Genomic DNA, 15,178 nt, shown 5'->3' on the forward strand with positions numbered 1-15,178 from the left:
CGTTCTTATGTGTCACAAACATAAAAGTCGTGATGGATGTGAGGATGGTCAGTGAGTCGTCCCACGGTTTCTCACTTGATATTGGGTTCGTAGATAGCAGAGCAGTAGACTATTCATTAAGGTAAGAAAAAGAGATAAGGGGAAAAAAGTATCAATAACTTTTTGTTTTCTAAGCATTTGTATAAACATCTCCCCTATAAGAATATGAGAAAAGGATGGAGAAAATGCCAAGAAAAAAAAAGTTGGAAAATTAACACTTTTGTGAGCATTGGTGATTCAGTGGTAGAATTCTCGCCTGCCACGCGGGAGACCCGGGTCTGATTCCCGGCCAATACAGATATACTTTACCGTTCTTATGTGTCACAAACATAAAAGTCGTGATGGATGTGAAGATGGTCAGTGAGTCGTCCCACGGTTTCTCACTTGATACTGGGTTCGTAGATAGCGTAGGCTGTAGACTATTCATTGAGGTAAGAAAAAGAGATAAGGGGAAAAAACTATCAATAACTTTTTGTTTTCAAAGCATTTGTATAAACATCTCCCCTAACAGAATATGAGAAAAGGATGGAGAAAGTGCCAAGAAAAAAAAGTTGGAAAATTAACACTATTGTAAGCATTGGTGGTTCAGTGGTAGAATTCTTGCCTGCCATGTGGGGGACAGTGTTTGAATAGTCTGGAGACTATTCAAAAGACAGAAAAAAACATATCAATGACTTCTTGTTTTCTAATCATTTGTACAAACATCTCCCCTAACACAATATGAGAAAAGGATAGAAGAAAAAAAAGTTGGTAAATCCACAATCTTGTAAACATTGGTGGTTCAGTGGTAGAATTCTTGCCTCCCATTTGACAGACCCGGGTCCAGTTCCTGGCCAGTACAGATGTAACTTACTGTTCTTATGTGTCACTGACCTTAAAGTCGTGATGGATGTGAGGATGGTCAGTGAGTCGTCCCACGGTTTCTCACTTGATATTGGGTTCGTAGATAGCAGAGCAGTAGACTATTCATTAAGGTAAGAAAAAGAGAAAAGGTGAAAAAAGTATCAATAACTTTATGTTTTCTAAGCATTTGTATACACATCTCCCCTAACAGAATATGAGAAAAGGATGGAGAAGGTGCCAAGAAAAAAAAAAAGTTGGAAAATTAACACTTTTGTAAGCATTGGTGGTTCAGTGGTAGAATTCTCGCCTGCCACGCGGGAGACCCGGGTCCGATTCCCGGCCAATGCAGGTATACTTTACCGTTCTTATGTTTCACAAACATGAAAGTCGTGATGGATGTGAGGATGGTCAGTGAGTCGTCCCACGGTTTCTCACTTGATATTGGGTTCGTAGATAGCAGAGCAGTAGACTATTCATTAAGGTAAGAAAAAGAGATAAGGGGAAAAAAGTATCAATAACTTTTTGTTTTCTAAGCATTTGTATAAACATCTCCCCTATAAGAATATGAGAAAAGGATGGAGAAAATGCCAAGAAAAAAAAAAATTGGAAAATTAACACTTTTGTGAGAATTGGTGATTCAGTGGTAGAATTCTCGCCTGCCACGCGGGAGACCCGGGTCCGATTCCCGGCCAATGCAGGTATACTTTCCCGTTCTTATGTGTCACAAACATAAAAGTCGTGATGGATGTGAGGATGGTCAGTGAGTCGTCCCACGGTTTCTCACTTGATATTGGGTTCGTAGATAGCAGAGCAGTAGACTATTCATTAAGGTAAGAAAAAGAGATAAGGGGAAAAAAGTATCAATAACTTTTTGTTTTCTAAGCATTTGTATAAACATCTCCCCTAACAGAATATAAGAAAAGGATGGAGAAAGAGCCAAGAAAAAAAAAAAGTTGGAAAATTAACACTTTTGTAAGCATTGGTGGTTCAGTGGTAGAATTCTCGCCTGCCACGCGGGAGACCCGGGTCTGATTCCCGGCCAATACAGATATACTTTACCGTTCTTATGTGTCACAAACATAAAAGTCGTGATGGATGTGAAGATGGTCAGTGAGTCGTCCCACGGTTTCTCACTTGATACTGGGTTCGTAGATAGCGTAGTCTGTAGACTATTCATTGAGGTAAGAAAAAGAGATAAGGGGAAAAAACTATCAATAACTTTTTGTTTTCAAAGCATTTGTATAAACATTTCCCCTAACAGAATATGAGAAAAGGATGGAGAAAGTGCCAAGAAAAAAAAGTTGGAAAATTAACACTATTGTAAGCATTGGTGGTTCAGTGGTAGAATTCTTGCCTGCCATGTGGGGGACAGTGTTTGAATAGTCTGGAGGCTATTCAAAAGACAGAAAAAAACATATCAATGACTTCTTGTTTTCTAATCATTTGTACAAACATCTCCCCTAACACAATATGAGAAAAGGATAGAAGAAAAAAAAGTTGGTAAATCCACAATCTTGTAAACATTGGTGGTTCAGTGGTAGAATTCTTGCCTCCCATTTGACAGACCCGGGTCCAGTTCCTGGCCAGTACAGATGTAACTTACTGTTCTTATGTGTCACTGACCTTAAAGTCGTGATGGATGTGAGGATGGTCAGTGAGTCGTCCCACGGTTTCTCACTTGATATTGGGTTCGTAGATAGCAGAGCAGTAGACTATTCATTAAGGTAAGAAAAAGAGAAAAGGTGAAAAAAGTATCAATAACTTTATGTTTTCTAAGCATTTGTATACACATCTCCCCTATAAGAATATGAGAAAAGGATGGAGAAAATGCCAAGAAAAAAAAAAAGTTGGAAAATTAACACTTTTGTAAGCATTGGTGGTTCAGTGGTAGAATTCTCGCCTGCCACGCGGGAGACCCGGGTCCGATTCCCGGCCAATGCAGGTATACTATGCCGTTCTTATGTGTCACAAACATAAAAGTCGTGATGGATGTGAGGATGGTCAGTGAGTCGTCCCACGGTTTCTCACTTGATATTGGGTTCGTAGATAGCAGAGCAGTAGACTATTCATAAAGGTAAGAAAAAGAGATAAGGGGAAAAAAGTATCAATAACTTTATGTTTTCTAAGCATTTGTATACACATCTCCCCTAACAGAATATGAGAAAAGGATGGAGAAGGTGCCAAGAAAAAAAAAAAGTTGGAAAATTAACACTTTTGTAAGCATTGGTGGTTCAGTGGTAGAATTCTCGCCTGCCACGCGGGAGACCCGGGTCCGATTCCTGGCCAATGCAGGTATACTATGCCGTTCTTATGTGTCACAAACATAAAAGTCGTGATGGATGTGAGGATGGTCAGTGAGTCGTCCCACGGTTTCTCACTTGATACTGGGTTCGTAGATTGCGGAGTCTGTAGACTACTCATTAAGGTAAGAAAAAGAGAAAAGGTGAAAAAAGTATCAATAACTTTATGTTTTCTAAGCATTTGTATAAACATCTCCCCTAACAGAATATAAAAAAAGGATGGAGAAAGTGCCAAGAAAAAAAAAAGTTGGAAAATTAACAGTTTTGTAAGCATTGGTGGTTCAGTGGTAGAATTCTCGCCTGCCACGCGGGAGACCCGGGTCTGATTCCCGGCCAATACAGATATACTTCACCGTTCTTATGTGTCACAAACATAAAAGTCGTGATGGATGTGAGGATGGTCAGTGAGTCGTCCCACGGTTTCTCACTTGATATTGGGTTCGTAGATAGCAGAGCAGTAGACTATTCATTAAGGTAAGAAAAAGAGATAAGGGGAAAAAAGTATCAATAACTTTTTGTTTTCTAAGCATTTGTATAAACATCTCCCCTAACAGAATATAAGAAAAGGATGGAGAAAGTGCCAAGAAAAAAAAAAAGTTGGAAAATTAACAGTTTTGTAAGCATTGGTGGTTCAGTGGTAGAATTCTCGCCTGCCACGCGGGAGACCCGTGTCTGATTCCCGGCCAATACAGATATACTTTACCGTTCTTATGTGTCACAAACATAAAAGTCGTGATGGATGTGAGGATGGTCAGTGAGTCGTCCCACGGTTTCTCACTTGATATTGGGTTCGTAGATAGCAGAGCAGTAGACTATTCATTAAGATAAGAAAAAGAGATAAGGGGAAAAAAGTATCAATAACTTTTTGTTTTCTAAGCATTTGTATAAACATCTCCCCTATAAGAATATGAGAAAAGGATGGAGAAAATGCCAAGAAAAAAAAAAATTGGAAAATTAACACTTTTGTGAGAATTGGTGATTCAGTGGTAGAATTCTCGCCTGCCACGCGGGAGACCCGGGTCCGATTCCCGGCCAATGCAGGTATACTTTCCCGTTCTTATGTGTCACAAACATAAAAGTCGTGATGGATGTGAGGATGGTCAGTGAGTCGTCCCACGGTTTCTCACTTGATATTGGGTTCGTAGATAGCAGAGCAGTAGACTATTCATTAAGGTAAGAAAAAGAGATAAGGGGAAAAAAGTATCAATAACTTTTTGTTTTCTAAGCATTTGTATAAACATCTCCCCTATAAGAATATGAGAAAAGGATGGAGAAAATGCCAAGAAAAAAAAAGTTGGAAAATTAACACTTTTGTGAGCATTGGTGATTCAGTGGTAGAATTCTCGCCTGCCACGCGGGAGACCCGGGTCTGATTCCCGGCCAATACAGATATACTTTACCGTTCTTATGTGTCACAAACATAAAAGTCGTGATGGATGTGAAGATGGTCAGTGAGTCGTCCCACGGTTTCTCACTTGATACTGGGTTCGTAGATAGCGTAGGCTGTAGACTATTCATTGAGGTAAGAAAAAGAGATAAGGGGAAAAAACTATCAATAACTTTTTGTTTTCAAAGCATTTGTATAAACATCTCCCCTAACAGAATATGAGAAAAGGATGGAGAAAGTGCCAAGAAAAAAAAGTTGGAAAATTAACACTATTGTAAGCATTGGTGGTTCAGTGGTAGAATTCTTGCCTGCCATGTGGGGGACAGTGTTTGAATAGTCTGGAGACTATTCAAAAGACAGAAAAAAACATATCAATGACTTCTTGTTTTCTAATCATTTGTACAAACATCTCCCCTAACACAATATGAGAAAAGGATAGAAGAAAAAAAAGTTGGTAAATCCACAATCTTGTAAACATTGGTGGTTCAGTGGTAGAATTCTTGCCTCCCATTTGACAGACCCGGGTCCAGTTCCTGGCCAGTACAGATGTAACTTACTGTTCTTATGTGTCACTGACCTTAAAGTCGTGATGGATGTGAGGATGGTCAGTGAGTCGTCCCACGGTTTCTCACTTGATATTGGGTTCGTAGATAGCAGAGCAGTAGACTATTCATTAAGGTAAGAAAAAGAGAAAAGGTGAAAAAAGTATCAATAACTTTATGTTTTCTAAGCATTTGTATACACATCTCCCCTAACAGAATATGAGAAAAGGATGGAGAAGGTGCCAAGAAAAAAAAAAAGTTGGAAAATTAACACTTTTGTAAGCATTGGTGGTTCAGTGGTAGAATTCTCGCCTGCCACGCGGGAGACCCGGGTCCGATTCCCGGCCAATGCAGGTATACTTTACCGTTCTTATGTTTCACAAACATGAAAGTCGTGATGGATGTGAGGATGGTCAGTGAGTCGTCCCACGGTTTCTCACTTGATATTGGGTTCGTAGATAGCAGAGCAGTAGACTATTCATTAAGGTAAGAAAAAGAGATAAGGGGAAAAAAGTATCAATAACTTTTTGTTTTCTAAGCATTTGTATAAACATCTCCCCTATAAGAATATGAGAAAAGGATGGAGAAAATGCCAAGAAAAAAAAAAATTGGAAAATTAACACTTTTGTGAGAATTGGTGATTCAGTGGTAGAATTCTCGCCTGCCACGCGGGAGACCCGGGTCCGATTCCCGGCCAATGCAGGTATACTTTCCCGTTCTTATGTGTCACAAACATAAAAGTCGTGATGGATGTGAGGATGGTCAGTGAGTCGTCCCACGGTTTCTCACTTGATATTGGGTTCGTAGATAGCAGAGCAGTAGACTATTCATTAAGGTAAGAAAAAGAGATAAGGGGAAAAAAGTATCAATAACTTTTTGTTTTCTAAGCATTTGTATAAACATCTCCCCTATAAGAATATGAGAAAAGGATGGAGAAAATGCCAAGAAAAAAAAAAATTGGAAAATTAACACTTTTGTGAGCATTGGTGATTCAGTGGTAGAATTCTCGCCTGCCACGCGGGAGACCCGGGTCTGATTCCCGGCCAATACAGATATACTTTACCGTTCTTATGTGTCACAAACATAAAAGTCGTGATGGATGTGAAGATGGTCAGTGAGTCGTCCCACGGTTTCTCACTTGATACTGGGTTCGTAGATAGCGTAGGCTGTAGACTATTCATTGAGGTAAGAAAAAGAGATAAGGGGAAAAAACTATCAATAACTTTTTGTTTTCAAAGCATTTGTATAAACATCTCCCCTAACAGAATATGAGAAAAGGATGGAGAAAGTGCCAAGAAAAAAAAGTTGGAAAATTAACACTATTGTAAGCATTGGTGGTTCAGTGGTAGAATTCTTGCCTGCCATGTGGGGGACAGTGTTTGAATAGTCTGGAGACTATTCAAAAGACAGAAAAAAACATATCAATGACTTCTTGTTTTCTAATCATTTGTACAAACATCTCCCCTAACACAATATGAGAAAAGGATAGAAGAAAAAAAAGTTGGTAAATCCACAATCTTGTAAACATTGGTGGTTCAGTGGTAGAATTCTTGCCTCCCATTTGACAGACCCGGGTCCAGTTCCTGGCCAGTACAGATGTAACTTACTGTTCTTATGTGTCACTGACCTTAAAGTCGTGATGGATGTGAGGATGGTCAGTGAGTCGTCCCACGGTTTCTCACTTGATATTGGGTTCGTAGATAGCAGAGCAGTAGACTATTCATTAAGGTAAGAAAAAGAGAAAAGGTGAAAAAAGTATCAATAACTTTATGTTTTCTAAGCATTTGTATACACATCTCCCCTAACAGAATATGAGAAAAGGATGGAGAAGGTGCCAAGAAAAAAAAAAAGTTGGAAAATTAACACTTTTGTAAGCATTGGTGGTTCAGTGGTAGAATTCTCGCCTGCCACGCGGGAGACCCGGGTCCGATTCCCGGCCAATGCAGGTATACTATGCCGTTCTTATGTTTCACAAACATGAAAGTCGTGATGGATGTGAGGATGGTCAGTGAGTCGTCCCACGGTTTCTCACTTGATACTGGGTTTGTAGATTGCAGAGTCTGTAGACTATTCATTAAGGTAAGAAAAAGAGAAAAGGTCAAAAAAGTATCAATAACTTTATGTTTTCTAAGCATTTGTATAAACATCTCCCCTAACAGAATATGAGAAAAGGATGGAGAAAATGCCAAGAAAAAAAAAAAATTGGAAAATTAACACTTTCGTGAGCATTGGTGGTTCAGTGGTAGAATTCTCGCCTGCCACGCGGGAGACCCGGGTCCGATTCCCGGCCAATGCAGGTATACTATGCCGTTCTTATGTGTCACAAACATAAAAGTCGTGATGGATGTGAGGATGGTCAGTGAGTCGTCCCACGGTTTCTCACTTGATACTGGGTTCGTAGATAGCGTAGTCTTTAGACTATTCATTGAGGTAAGAAAGAGAAAATGCCAAGAAAAAAAAAATTGGAAAATTAACACTTTTGTGATTATTGGTGGTTCAGTGGTAGAATTCTCGCCTGCCACGCGGGAGACCCGGGTCCGATTCCTGGCCAATGCAGGTATACTATGCCGTTCTTATGTGTCACAAACATAAAAGTCGTGATGGATGTGAGGATGGTCAGTGAGTCGTCCCACGGTTTCTCACTTGATACTGGGTTCGTAGATAGCGTAGTCTTTAGACTATTCATTGAGGTAAGAAAAAGAGATAAGGGGAAAAAAGTATCAATAACTTTTTGTTTTCTAAGCATTTGTATAAACATCTCCCCTAACAGAAAATGAGAAAAGGATGGAGAAAATGCCAAGAAAAAAAAAAATTGGAAAATTAACACTTTTGTGAGCATTGGTCGTTCAGTGGTAGAATTCTCGCCTGCCACGCGGGAGACCCGGGTCCGATTCCTGGCCAATGCAGGTATACTATGCCGTTCTTATGTGTCACAAACATAAAAGTCGTGATGGATGTGAGGATGGTCAGTGAGTCGTCCCACGGTTTCTCACTTGATACTGGGTTCGTAGATAGCGTAGTCTTTAGACTATTCATTGAGGTAAGAAAAAGAGATAAGGGGAAAAAAGTATCAATAACTTTTTGTTTTCTAAGCATTTGTATAAACATCTCCCCTAACAGAAAATGAGAAAAGGATGGAGAAAATGCCAAGAAAAAAAAAAATTGGAAAATTAACACTTTTGTGAGCATTGGTCGTTCAGTGGTAGAATTCTCGCCTTCCACGCGGGAGACCCGGGTCTGATTCCCGGCCAATGCAGGTAGACTATGCCGTTCTTATGTGTCACAAACATAAAAGTCGTGATGGATGTGAGGATGGTCAGTGAGTCGTCCCACGGTTTCTCACTTGATACTGGGTTCGTAGATTGCGGAGTCTGTAGACTACTCATTAAGGTAAGAAAAAGAGAAAAGGTGAAAAAAGTATCAATAACTTTATGTTTTCTAAGCATTTGTATAAACATCTCCCCTAACAGAATATAAGAAAAGGATGGAGAAAGTGCCAAGAAAAAAAAAAAGTTGGAAAATTAACAGTTTTGTAAGCATTGGTGGTTCAGTGGTAGAATTCTCGCCTGCCACGCGGGAGACCCGGGTCTGATTCCCGGCCAATACAGATATACTTTACCGTTCTTATGTGTCACAAACATAAAAGTCGTGATGGATGTGAGGATGGTCAGTGAGTCGTCCCACGGTTTCTCACTTGATATTGGGTTCGTAGATAGCAGAGCAGTAGACTATTCATTAAGGTAAGAAAAAGAGATAAGGGGAAAAAAGTATCAATAACTTTTTGTTTTCTAAGCATTTGTATAAACATCTCCCCTATAAGAATATGAGAAAAGGATGGAGAAAATGCCAAGAAAAAAAAAAATTGGAAAATTAACACTTTTGTGAGAATTGGTGATTCAGTGGTAGAATTCTCGCCTGCCACGCGGGAGACCCGGGTCCGATTCCCGGCCAATGCAGGTATACTTTCCCGTTCTTATGTGTCACAAACATAAAAGTCGTGATGGATGTGAGGATGGTCAGTGAGTCGTCCCACGGTTTCTCACTTGATATTGGGTTCGTAGATAGCAGAGCAGTAGACTATTCATTAAGGTAAGAAAAAGAGATAAGGGGAAAAAAGTATCAATAACTTTTTGTTTTCTAAGCATTTGTATAAACATCTCCCCTATAAGAATATGAGAAAAGGATGGAGAAAATGCCAAGAAAAAAAGAAATTGGAAAATTAACACTTTTGTGAGCATTGGTGATTCAGTGGTAGAATTCTCGCCTGCCACGCGGGAGACCCGGGTCTGATTCCCGGCCAATACAGATATACTTTACCGTTCTTATGTGTCACAAACATAAAAGTCGTGATGGATGTGAAGATGGTCAGTGAGTCGTCCCACGGTTTCTCACTTGATACTGGGTTCGTAGATAGCGTAGTCTGTAGACTATTCATTGAGGTAAGAAAAAGAGATAAGGGGAAAAAACTATCAATAACTTTATGTTTTCTAAGCATTTGTATAAACATCTCCCCTAACAGAAAATGAGAAAAGGATGGAGAAAATGCCAAGAAAAAAAAAAATTGGAAAATTAACACTTTTGTGAGCATTGGTCGTTCAGTGGTAGAATTCTCGCCTGCCACGCGGGAGACCCGGGTCCGATTCCTGGCCAATGCAGGTATACTATGCCGTTCTTATGTGTCACAAACATAAAAGTCGTGATGGATGTGAGGATGGTCAGTGAGTCGTCCCACGGTTTCTCACTTGATACTGGGTTCGTAGATTGCGGAGTCTGTAGACTACTCATTAAGGTAAGAAAAAGAGAAAAGGTGAAAAAAGTATCAATAACTTTATGTTTTCTAAGCATTTGTATAAACATCTCCCCTAACAGAATATAAGAAAAGGATGGAGAAAGTGCCAAGAAAAAAAAAAAGTTGGAAAATTAACACTTTTGTAAGCATTGGTGGTTCAGTGGTAGAATTCTCGCCTGCCACGCGGGAGACCCGTGTCTGATTCCCGGCCAATACAGATATACTTTACCGTTCTTATGTGTCACAAACATAAAAGTCGTGATGGATGTGAGGATGGTCAGTGAGTCGTCCCACGGTTTCTCACTTGATATTGGGTTCGTAGATAGCAGAGCAGTAGACTATTCATTAAGGTAAGAAAAAGAGATAAGGGGAAAAAAGTATCAATAACTTTTTGTTTTCTAAGCATTTGTATAAACATCTCCCCTAACAGAATATAAGAAAAGGATGGAGAAAGTGCCAAGAAAAAAAAAAAGTTGGAAAATTAACAGTTTTGTAAGCATTGGTGGTTCAGTGGTAGAATTCTCGCCTGCCACGCGGGAGACCCGGGTCCGATTCCCGGCCAATGCAGGTATACTTTCCCGTTCTTATGTGTCACAAACATAAAAGTCGTGATGGATGTGAGGATGGTCAGTGAGTCGTCCCACGGTTTCTCACTTGATATTGGGTTCGTAGATAGCAGAGCAGTAGACTATTCATTAAGGTAAGAAAAAGAGATAAGGGGAAAAAAGTATCAATAACTTTTTGTTTTCTAAGCATTTGTATAAACATCTCCCCTATAAGAATATGAGAAAAGGATGGAGAAAATGCCAAGAAAAAAAAAAATTGGAAAATTAACACTTTTGTGAGCATTGGTGATTCAGTGGTAGAATTCTCGCCTGCCACGCGGGAGACCCGGGTCCGATTCCTGGCCAATGCAGGTATACTATGCCGTTCTTATGTGTCACAAACATAAAAGTCGTGATGGATGTGAGGATGGTCAGTGAGTCGTCCCACGGTTTCTCACTTGATACTGGGTTCGTAGATTGCGGAGTCTGTAGACTACTCATTAAGGTAAGAAAAAGAGAAAAGGTGAAAAAAGTATCAATAACTTTATGTTTTCTAAGCATTTGTATAAACATCTCCCCTAACAGAATATAAGAAAAGGATGGAGAAAGTGCCAAGAAAAAAAAAAAGTTGGAAAATTAACAGTTTTGTAAGCATTGGTGGTTCAGTGGTAGAATTCTCGCCTGCCACGCGGGAGACCCGGGTCTGATTCCCGGCCAATACAGATATACTTTACCGTTCTTATGTGTCACAAACATAAAAGTCGTGATGGATGTGAGGATGGTCAGTGAGTCGTCCCACGGTTTCTCACTTGATATTGGGTTCGTAGATAGCAGAGCAGTAGACTATTCATTAAGGTAAGAAAAAGAGATAAGGGGAAAAAAGTATCAATAACTTTTTGTTTTCTAAGCATTTGTATAAACATCTCCCCTAACAGAATATAAGAAAAGGATGGAGAAAGTGCCAAGAAAAAAAAAAAGTTGGAAAATTAACAGTTTTGTAAGCATTGGTGGTTCAGTGGTAGAATTCTCGCCTGCCACGCGGGAGACCCGGGTCCGATTCCCGGCCAATGCAGGTATACTTTCCCGTTCTTATGTGTCACAAACATAAAAGTCGTGATGGATGTGAGGATGGTCAGTGAGTCGTCCCACGGTTTCTCACTTGATATTGGGTTCGTAGATAGCAGAGCAGTAGACTATTCATTAAGGTAAGAAAAAGAGATAAGGGGAAAAAAGTATCAATAACTTTTTGTTTTCTAAGCATTTGTATAAACATCTCCCCTATAAGAATATGAGAAAAGGATGGAGAAAATGCCAAGAAAAAAAAAAATTGGAAAATTAACACTTTTGTGAGCATTGGTGATTCAGTGGTAGAATTCTCGCCTGCCACGCGGGAGACCCGGGTCCGATTCCTGGCCAATGCAGGTATACTATGCCGTTCTTATGTGTCACAAACATAAAAGTCGTGATGGATGTGAGGATGGTCAGTGAGTCGTCCCACGGTTTCTCACTTGATACTGGGTTCGTAGATTGCGGAGTCTGTAGACTACTCATTAAGGTAAGAAAAAGAGAAAAGGTGAAAAAAGTATCAATAACTTTATGTTTTCTAAGCATTTGTATAAACATCTCCCCTAACAGAATATAAGAAAAGGATGGAGAAAGTGCCAAGAAAAAAAAAAAGTTGGAAAATTAACAGTTTTGTAAGCATTGGTGGTTCAGTGGTAGAATTCTCGCCTGCCACGCGGGAGACCCGGGTCTGATTCCCGGCCAATACAGATATACTTTACCGTTCTTATGTGTCACAAACATAAAAGTCGTGATGGATGTGAGGATGGTCAGTGAGTCGTCCCACGGTTTCTCACTTGATATTGGGTTCGTAGATAGCAGAGCAGTAGACTATTCATTAAGGTAAGAAAAAGAGATAAGGGGAAAAAAGTATCAATAACTTTTTGTTTTCTAAGCATTTGTATAAACATCTCCCCTATAAGAATATGAGAAAAGGATGGAGAAAATGCCAAGAAAAAAAAAAATTGGAAAATTAACACTTTTGTGAGAATTGGTGATTCAGTGGTAGAATTCTCGCCTGCCACGCGGGAGACCCGGGTCCGATTCCCGGCCAATGCAGGTATACTTTCCCGTTCTTATGTGTCACAAACATAAAAGTCGTGATGGATGTGAGGATGGTCAGTGAGTCGTCCCACGGTTTCTCACTTGATATTGGGTTCGTAGATAGCAGAGCAGTAGACTATTCATTAAGGTAAGAAAAAGAGATAAGGGGAAAAAAGTATCAATAACTTTTTGTTTTCTAAGCATTTGTATAAACATCTCCCCTATAAGAATATGAGAAAAGGATGGAGAAAATGCCAAGAAAAAAAGAAATTGGAAAATTAACACTTTTGTGAGCATTGGTGATTCAGTGGTAGAATTCTCGCCTGCCACGCGGGAGACCCGGGTCTGATTCCCGGCCAATACAGATATACTTTACCGTTCTTATGTGTCACAAACATAAAAGTCGTGATGGATGTGAAGATGGTCAGTGAGTCGTCCCACGGTTTCTCACTTGATACTGGGTTCGTAGATAGCGTAGTCTGTAGACTATTCATTGAGGTAAGAAAAAGAGATAAGGGGAAAAAACTATCAATAACTTTATGTTTTCTAAGCATTTGTATAAACATCTCCCCTAACAGAAAATGAGAAAAGGATGGAGAAAATGCCAAGAAAAAAAAAAATTGGAAAATTAACACTTTTGTGAGCATTGGTCGTTCAGTGGTAGAATTCTCGCCTGCCACGCGGGAGACCCGGGTCCGATTCCTGGCCAATGCAGGTATACTATGCCGTTCTTATGTGTCACAAACATAAAAGTCGTGATGGATGTGAGGATGGTCAGTGAGTCGTCCCACGGTTTCTCACTTGATACTGGGTTCGTAGATTGCGGAGTCTGTAGACTACTCATTAAGGTAAGAAAAAGAGAAAAGGTGAAAAAAGTATCAATAACTTTATGTTTTCTAAGCATTTGTATAAACATCTCCCCTAACAGAATATAAGAAAAGGATGGAGAAAGTGCCAAGAAAAAAAAAAAGTTGGAAAATTAACAGTTTTGTAAGCATTGGTGGTTCAGTGGTAGAATTCTCGCCTGCCACGCGGGAGACCCGGGTCTGATTCCCGGCCAATACAGATATACTTTACCGTTCTTATGTGTCACAAACATAAAAGTCGTGATGGATGTGAGGATGGTCAGTGAGTCGTCCCACGGTTTCTCACTTGATATTGGGTTCGTAGATAGCAGAGCAGTAGACTATTCATTAAGGTAAGAAAAAGAGATAAGGGGAAAAAAGTATCAATAACTTTTTGTTTTCTAAGCATTTGTATAAACATCTCCCCTAACAGAATATAAGAAAAGGATGGAGAAAGTGCCAAGAAAAAAAAAAAGTTGGAAAATTAACACTTTTGTAAGCATTGGTGGTTCAGTGGTAGAATTCTCGCCTGCCACGCGGGAGACCCGTGTCTGATTCCCGGCCAATACAGATATACTTTACCGTTCTTATGTGTCACAAACATAAAAGTCGTGATGGATGTGAGGATGGTCAGTGAGTCGTCCCACGGTTTCTCACTTGATATTGGGTTCGTAGATAGCAGAGCAGTAGACTATTCATTAAGGTAAGAAAAAGAGATAAGGGGAAAAAAGTATCAATAACTTTTTGTTTTCTAAGCATTTGTATAAACATCTCCCCTAACAGAATATAAGAAAAGGATGGAGAAAGTGCCAAGAAAAAAAAAAAGTTGGAAAATTAACAGTTTTGTAAGCATTGGTGGTTCAGTGGTAGAATTCTCGCCTGCCACGCGGGAGACCCGGGTCCGATTCCTGGCCAATGCAGGTATACTATGCCGTTCTTATGTGTCACAAACATAAAAGTCGTGATGGATGTGAGGATGGTCAGTGAGTCGTCCCACGGTTTCTCACTTGATACTGGGTTCGTAGATTGCGGAGTCTGTAGACTACTCATTAAGGTAAGAAAAAGAGAAAAGGTGAAAAAAGTATCAATAACTTTATGTTTTCTAAGCATTTGTATAAACATCTCCCCTAACAGAATATAAGAAAAGGATGGAGAAAGTGCCAAGAAAAAAAAAAAGTTGGAAAATTAACAGTTTTGTAAGCATTGGTGGTTCAGTGGTAGAATTCTCGCCTGCCACGCGGGAGACCCGGGTCTGATTCCCGGCCAATACAGATATACTTTACCGTTCTTATGTGTCACAAACATAAAAGTCGTGATGGATGTGAGGATGGTCAGTGAGTCGTCCCACGGTTTCTCACTTGATATTGGGTTCGTAGATAGCAGAGCAGTAGACTATTCATTAAGGTAAGAAAAAGAGATAAGGGGAAAAAAGTATCAATAACTTTTTGTTTTCTAAGCATTTGTATAAACATCTCCCCTATAAGAATATGAGAAAAGGATGGAGAAAATGCCAAGAAAAAAAAAAATTGGAAAATTAACACTTTTGTGAGCATTGGTGATTCAGTGGTAGAATTCTCGCCTGCCACGCGGGAGACCCGGGTCTGATTCCCGGCCAATACAGATATACTTTACCGTTCTTATGTGTCACAAACATAAAAGTCGTGATGGATGTGAAGATGGTCAGTGAGTCGTCCCACGGTTTCTCACTTGATACTGGGTTCGTAGATAGCGTAGGCTGTAGACTATTCATTGAGGTAAGAAAAAGAGATAAGGGGAAAAAAC

At 39.8% G+C, this 15,178-nt stretch overlaps 10 non-coding genes across 10 annotated transcripts; all 10 read left to right on the forward strand.

The window, feature by feature from the left end:
- Positions 1-1,159: 1,159 nt before the first annotated feature.
- trnag-gcc (transfer RNA glycine (anticodon GCC)) lies at positions 1,160-1,230 on the forward strand. Its single transcript has one exon. It is a non-coding gene; the product is annotated as a tRNA-Gly (tRNA).
- Positions 1,231-2,752: 1,522 nt separating this feature from the next.
- Positions 2,753-2,823, forward strand: trnag-gcc (transfer RNA glycine (anticodon GCC)). Its single transcript has one exon. It is a non-coding gene; the product is annotated as a tRNA-Gly (tRNA).
- A 279-nt stretch (positions 2,824-3,102) lies between these two features.
- Positions 3,103-3,173, forward strand: trnag-gcc (transfer RNA glycine (anticodon GCC)). The gene has a single exon. It is a non-coding gene; the product is annotated as a tRNA-Gly (tRNA).
- A 2,220-nt stretch (positions 3,174-5,393) lies between these two features.
- Positions 5,394-5,464, forward strand: trnag-gcc (transfer RNA glycine (anticodon GCC)). The gene has a single exon. It is a non-coding gene; the product is annotated as a tRNA-Gly (tRNA).
- A 1,521-nt stretch (positions 5,465-6,985) lies between these two features.
- Positions 6,986-7,056, forward strand: trnag-gcc (transfer RNA glycine (anticodon GCC)). The gene has a single exon. It is a non-coding gene; the product is annotated as a tRNA-Gly (tRNA).
- Positions 7,057-7,336: 280 nt separating this feature from the next.
- trnag-gcc (transfer RNA glycine (anticodon GCC)) lies at positions 7,337-7,407 on the forward strand. The gene has a single exon. It is a non-coding gene; the product is annotated as a tRNA-Gly (tRNA).
- An 889-nt stretch (positions 7,408-8,296) lies between these two features.
- Positions 8,297-8,367, forward strand: trnag-ucc (transfer RNA glycine (anticodon UCC)). Its single transcript has one exon. It is a non-coding gene; the product is annotated as a tRNA-Gly (tRNA).
- A 2,029-nt stretch (positions 8,368-10,396) lies between these two features.
- On the forward strand, positions 10,397-10,467 carry trnag-gcc (transfer RNA glycine (anticodon GCC)). Its single transcript has one exon. It is a non-coding gene; the product is annotated as a tRNA-Gly (tRNA).
- A 979-nt stretch (positions 10,468-11,446) lies between these two features.
- Positions 11,447-11,517, forward strand: trnag-gcc (transfer RNA glycine (anticodon GCC)). Its single transcript has one exon. It is a non-coding gene; the product is annotated as a tRNA-Gly (tRNA).
- Positions 11,518-14,245: 2,728 nt separating this feature from the next.
- On the forward strand, positions 14,246-14,316 carry trnag-gcc (transfer RNA glycine (anticodon GCC)). Its single transcript has one exon. It is a non-coding gene; the product is annotated as a tRNA-Gly (tRNA).
- The last annotated feature ends 862 nt before the right edge of the window (positions 14,317-15,178 follow it).

Source organism: Leuresthes tenuis, unplaced genomic scaffold (genome assembly GCF_036924035.1).
Source record: "Leuresthes tenuis unplaced genomic scaffold, fLeuTen1.0.hap1 SCAF_5, whole genome shotgun sequence".
Taxonomy (NCBI): Eukaryota; Metazoa; Chordata; class Actinopteri; order Atheriniformes; family Atherinopsidae; genus Leuresthes; species Leuresthes tenuis.